The sequence below is a fragment of the Nuphar pumila genome, chromosome 2 (genome assembly GCF_984573655.1).
Source record: "Nuphar pumila chromosome 2, dmNupPumi1.hap1.1, whole genome shotgun sequence".
Classification (NCBI taxonomy): Eukaryota; Viridiplantae; Streptophyta; class Magnoliopsida; order Nymphaeales; family Nymphaeaceae; genus Nuphar; species Nuphar pumila.
This window is the reverse complement of record NC_143250.1, coordinates 49,444,369-49,450,997: the sequence shown is the minus strand read 5'-3', so window position 1 is coordinate 49,450,997 and position 6,629 is coordinate 49,444,369.

The window sequence follows — 6,629 nt, the reverse complement described above, 5'->3', positions numbered from 1 at the left end:
AAAGCACCGAGGGAATCCATGACAAATCCTCGTTGATCTGACCAATCATCAGACGAACCTTCGTTCGTACCTTGCACATTTCTTAATATAAAAAGATACGTAAGTCAGGATTCAAAGAAACATAGTGAAGAGCCCAAAATATCATAGTATTTCTAAGTGTCAAAGTTACAAAAACCCAACAGTGCTAGTACAAAAAGGTACTTTACAAAAAGCAACAGAGTACACAAACTCTGGTACAAAAAGTTACTTGATAAACAAAAGGACAAACCGATTATCGAGAAAAGATGAGTCATATATCTTTTAGGGTCGACGAGAGTACTTCTTCAAGTACTCTCTTGCGATACCCGTATGCCTGATCCCTCACGGAGGGGAAAAATGATGCAAATCTTCATTCAGGACTCCTTGACCATAAGGAGGGGTCGTGGGGGTGTAATGCGGCGAAGCATTTTTCGCATAAGGTGGTGAGGCCGGAGTGTATTTCAAAGAATCTACTGAGTATTGGGATGAGTAGAAGGCAGGTGTGTATATTGGCGAGTTGGGCGAGGGTCTATAAGCGGGCGAACGATTGCCCTGAGCACCCTGGATTGAGGAAGCTGTGTCTTCCAAATCTTGAGTTGCAGACACCCTCTTGTCGCATGCTTCTCTAAGTTGGCAATTAGTCATTGTGTGCCCGTCTTCACCACAGAAAACGCATTCCATCAGGGCCCACCAGGGAGATTCCACTTTTGATGGTTAAGCAAAACATGTCTTGACACATGACCTTTAAGGAAACTCGCATTTCGAGAGGCACTGGCTCATCAAGATGGTTAGCATAAACGTGCCATAGGATGTGACCCCTATCCTGATAGTGCACTGATGCCCAAGTAGCGGCAAGTGGTGTTTGGTAAGCATTTGGTAGCGTAAAGCCCCAAGAATCTATAAAAGTAGGAGGATTTGGCCTTCTTGCCCAAAACTTAGCTCGGGACCCTTCACGGTCGTGACGAGAAGTCGTAGGGTTCCTTCCCCTTCTTAAACGACAATGCATCAGTCGTGCGCCTCTACCTGGTACGTACTCCGCACCGTCTGAAAGATTCATATTCTTTAAACAAGAGACCCCAAGTAATCATGTAAGGTATGCTTAAGTTTAATAGTAAAAACATGAATAGTAAAAGAGATTACTTACAGCGCGATGCGGATGCCAGTTGTCCAAGAATCACTGTAAACCTTCGGCTCTGATACCAAAATTATAATGCCCCAAAATTTTGAACTAGTAAACCCTTTGAAAGCAGTTTAAAGGCTAGAAAATCCTTTTTCTTTTCAGAGTTTATTTATAAAATCAGTGAAAGCATTTCATTAAAAGAAAAGAGGGCAAGTCAACAATCTTGGGCACGTTAGCTAAAAGAGCATAAAAGACAAAGGCATAACTTGCAAATATCCAAATGAAATCATTTATATCATAAACAATTTCAAGTTTGTACAAAATTTGGATTTCTCTAAGAAACCCGTAACAAAACCCAAAATGACCAAGACAAAAGCTGCGAGTGGAAACAGTGGATCCCGAGGACATCTCGCAATCGCGGCATCGTCTGTTGAGTACTTAATCATCACCTGTACCCATAAAATGGGTTAGTTTCGTGAAAAACTAGTAAGTACACAAGTAGACAGAAATGTCTGAAAGAAGCATAAATAATTAACTATGTATGATGAGTAACTAAACAGTTATTGAGCTAACATGAGCAGTTTATTAGCATAAGTGAAAGTCTAACTAGCACATGTTACACGATATATCAAAACATTTAATAATGAATTAAAATTACTGAGCATAAAACACAATTCTACGATTCATCAAGTGGAATGCACAAGTTACTTTATGTTTCATCATTAACTGGCCTGCGGGTACGCACAGACGCGACTCGTAGAAACAACTGAGACTAGTTTGAGCGTCTGTTATTCTGTGTATTTTGAATAACCCGAATAGCTAGTTGAGTCTGTTCCTAAGGGGACGACCGTAAGTCGAGAGAGGATTCTCCAAAGGCATTTGTGGCTATGGATGCATCCTACTTCTGCAAAAGTCCAAAAAATCTACCACCTAGGATAATATCTGGTAATCTCATCTCCTAACTCCGATGACTGGGGACACAGAGTCTTTGCTCGTAGAATGGTTGTTAACAACCTGTCCATCGAAGTGTGTGTACCAATCCGTCCTCTCCCTTGACAGACAACAAGAAAACGAATGAGTGTGTCAGGGGTTACTTAACCAACGACCCATTCTACATGCTCTGGTTTTTTGACCCAATCAAGCATCTTACCTGTGAAGGCAAAAAATCAATCAATCTGTAATGTGGTTTACCAATGTGCTCGTAGCACTGGTCGAGGTCGAATGACTGTCTCAAACATCCGTCGTATTACTCGCATGCCATGTATGTCTATGAGCATGTTACGAGGAAGGGTTCTAGGTCCTCAATGGGAACCTCAACAACATAATTTACAAAGATATAATGTCATCATTCTAAGCTTTTGAAATGACCAATGTCATGTGCCAACTTATGGCATATGATTTTCTCGAATCTCACATTCGTTATCGTAGTGTCAACATGCAACACAAATTTTGACACTGATAACGATAAACGGTGAATGCAGATTTTGCATGAGAAAATTACGCTCACAAGCTTGTTCGAGTCCCGGATTTTAGGAAATCTTGAGCTGCGCCAAAAATACTAAACAGAGTAGAAAAACTACTCCTTCCGAATGCTTGATTCAGGATTACCCGCTGCGATGCTTCAAAACCAACATTATTTGTAGAACCGTATGTTTGATACAAAAGGACTCCTTTCATCCATCAAGATTGCAAATTTTAAAGACAAAAAGCAGAAAATGCGAAAGCAAAATCCTGGGTGCAAAGCGCGACGGCAAACATAGAACAAGTAATGCGAAAGCAAATGACAAGGATCGCGAAACAACGTCCTTGAGCTAAAGACAAAAAGCAGGAAATGCGAAAGCAAAAGCCTCGATGCAAAGCGCGACGACAAATTAAAGACAAAGCAGAAAATGCGAAAGCAAAAGCCTAGGTGCAAAGCGTGGCGGCAAGTTAAAGACAGAAAGCAGGAAAATGCGTAAGTAAAGGACAAGGATCACGAAATCGCGTCCTTGAGCTAAAAGCATACTTATATACTTATACGTATATAATTATATATTTTTGTTCTTTCAGACTTTAATTATTTAAGCTAGCTTCAATTATTTAAGTCCTTGTGCAATTTTCCCTACCTCGGGGTATTGCAAGAAAGAGGTTGCTTATGAGCGTAAGTAATCGTCGGTTTGGTTCGCAGGGCACGAATGGGCTCTGTTGCGTAACACTGTAAGAGTACGATAATATCATGAATCTTAATTAAAAACGGAACAAAGGTCGGGCAGAGGCTTATTTCCACTGCCCGTCAGACATATTCGGGCAGCAGGGGCCAAAGGCCCCAGCTAGCCTCCCAAAAGTCGAGACAGGGGCCTTTGGCCCCTGTCGGCTTTCTAAAAGAACAAGGCAGAGGCCAAGGGCCCCTACCGAGTCCTGAAGAATTATGAGGCAAAGGCCAAAGGCCCTTGCCAGCAATTCTAACTCGAATGGAAGGGGGCTTCCCACCCTCCTTTTGTTGGCCTGTCGGAAGGAAAAACGAGAGAGAGAGAGAGGGGGTCGCAAGGGCCAAATGCCCACCTGCGGCCCTCGGAAGAGGAGGCAGGGGCCAAATGGCCCCTGTCGAGCTTTGCTCGACTGAAAACAGGACAAGGGCGGGCAGGGGCCATCGGCCCCTACCTGAAAGAGAAGGGCCAAAATAGTAAAAAGGACAGGGGGCTCCGTCCCCTGCTTGCTAAAAAAGACCAAGGCAAAGGGGCAGAGCCCCTTGCCTGACGGAAAAGAGGAAGGCACGACAAGGGCCGCCGACCTTCCAACGAACCCAGAGGAAGAAAGGGGGGAATGAGAGGAGAAGGGGGTTACCTGGGCTGCTGGAGGGAGAGAGGTCGCCGGGGAGGTGGGAAGTCACTGGGCTGCCTTGACGAAGAGGGACTCGTCGGTGACTGTTCAACAACGAGAGAGAGAGATGGAGTCGGGGAGGGAGAGCAGAGACAGAAGGGGAGAGATGAGAGACGAGAAAGAGTCGGGGGAGTGGTTCGAACACCTCTCCTCCCCCTCTCTCGCTCTTTTTGTAGAGGCCACAGGGGGTGGGCGCCCCTGTATGCCGCCTCTTGTCAACCCCTGAAAGCCCGTTCGACGGGCTGGGGCTGGCTCGGGTATGGATCCGGGTCGGGTCCAGACCCGACCCGGGTCCGATTTTTTTTTTAAACATTGGATTTTACAAATTCGGTAGCCAAAGTTAGATCCAGACTCAGTATTGAGTTTTGCATTTGAATCCTATCCTGAATTTGATTAAGATCTGCATTTGACTAATTTCTGCATCCAAATATATGTAATTGCTGGATTTTAAGTTAGTCAGATTTGAATTTGGGTTTAGCTAATCTCATCAGATTATGAGTCCCATTAAGTCAGATCCAATTAGATCGTAAATAATTCCTACGGAACACCTCCCAACACCCCTAAAATCTCATCAGGTTTGAATTCTTTCCACCTACGAGAAAAATAAAGAAAAGAAATACCTGAAACTGGAGCGCTTAGTCTTGGGGGCATGACTGCAATGGACTGGACTTAGCCAATTGTCCCATAGTTAGGATCCAGTTTCAAAGTGCACATACCAGCCTCAGTTAAACTGCCCTTAGTCAAGACCAGGACTTGACTGGGTCTATATAATTTTGATAGGATCTGGTGTATGAGTGCTGGTAGATTATACCTCTAAATACTTACAGTTTAACCACACATTTATTTTGAAAGGCAAGCTGGGTTAGGCAGACTCTCACCAGTTATACAACCCTACTATTAGAGAAAAAAATGTTTAATTTATCATGAGATTTCTCTTGCAAAGAAATCTCAGGGGGGCGGGGGGGGGGGGGACTGTTAAATATATATATATTTTAAAAGCCCAGTCCTAGGCCCACTGCAGCAAATAGTTTGATTTGTCCATATGAAATAGATTTTTATTAATAATTGTAGCCATTTTTTATTTTATCTCAAAAAAAATTTTCCGGGGCCGCTGCCCCCGAACCCCCGACTATCACACCAATTTTTTTTGCTACACCCCCCCCCCCCCACCCCCTCACATGAATCCTAGCTACCCCACTGGTTACAATGCTTCGGACCAATAGTCCAAAAGCATGAGTTGTATTGGTTTTTGGTTCCTAAACTCACTGTCTCCCTCAATATAGTTATTCTTTCGACTCCAGGGACTTAGCTTATCAAACCTGCCATGGAGGGTTCAGAGTCTTCAGACTTCAGAGCACCAAACCAAGTCCAGTTATCACTCGACTCCACCACGAGCAAATCTTGTAAAGCGTGTGTAGCCTAGAATTTCAAGGCTGCCGCCTTTGCCCGCCTCGACTTTGTGACAAGAGGAAGTATCAGGCACAATGTAATTGGACACTTTTTAGTGTGCTTATGCACCTGATCACCCTCCATCATTGCGTTGCATTGTACACATTTAGTGTGCTGCTACACATGATCACCCTCCATCATTGCATCATTGAGCAAGGATGAAGGGTGAACAAGTGCCTCTTTCTTGAGAATTGAACCTCTGTTTGTTGAAAATCTAGCTGGGGTTAGGCCGACTCCTACCAGAATAACAGCAGTCCCATGTAGGGTCAAGATTCGATCCTGATCCTTCAGCTTGACACTACTAGACCCCTCTTACCATATGGATGAAGAATTGAAGCTTTGGCGTCATTCAACTTGAACATCCAGCCACTTAGCCAGAATCAGATACAGGGCTTGCTTAAGTGCCTACCTATCTACCACTGTGGTGGTTATCCACGTTGTCGGCCTAGTCTTGTGTTAAACTGAAGGCCCAGGATCGAATCTCGCTGGTGCTTGGGGAGAGGGGGGGGGGGGGGGACTGTCATACACATAAGGCTGAGTGATCTTGCAGGGAGGCAGACACATTAAGTGACACAATTCTCGACAAAGATTTTATTTTGTCATAAAAAACAAGTGTAGTTATGTGACGCAAGCCAATCCATGAGGTATATATTTAGTCAGGCTCTTAAACGGGTTGCAGAGGTATATATTTAATACAATCAATTGTACTTACAATCTAGTTAGTTGAAGTCTATGTTTTGGCTCAATTTTATCATGTTTGATCTAGTGGGGGATCGACCCTTGGATCATGTTTTCTAATGGAAAACATGTTCTTTGAGTCGGAACAAACCCGTGCTTTTAATGGGTGTTGAATTTTGCGTAAACAGAAAAACCTATATACAGATCGGACTCGGCCGTTTCAAAAGTGGATTCCCACTAAAATGAGATGCAGATCACATTGATGATCAGTTTCAAAAAAACAACAAAGAAATAAAAAAAAATGAAGTTTACTAAAACGAATGTACAAACAAGCGATTGTAGCAAACTTTGTTCAGATATGCCCGGCGGGCTTTTATTTAAAATGTTAATATTTATATCATTTGGGAGCCGACGAGCAGCTTGAGACTCAGCTCGGTTCAGCTCCAACGATCTGTTCATATAGTTGGCAAGTCAAGCCCGAACACAAGGTGTTCATCTCGCGAGT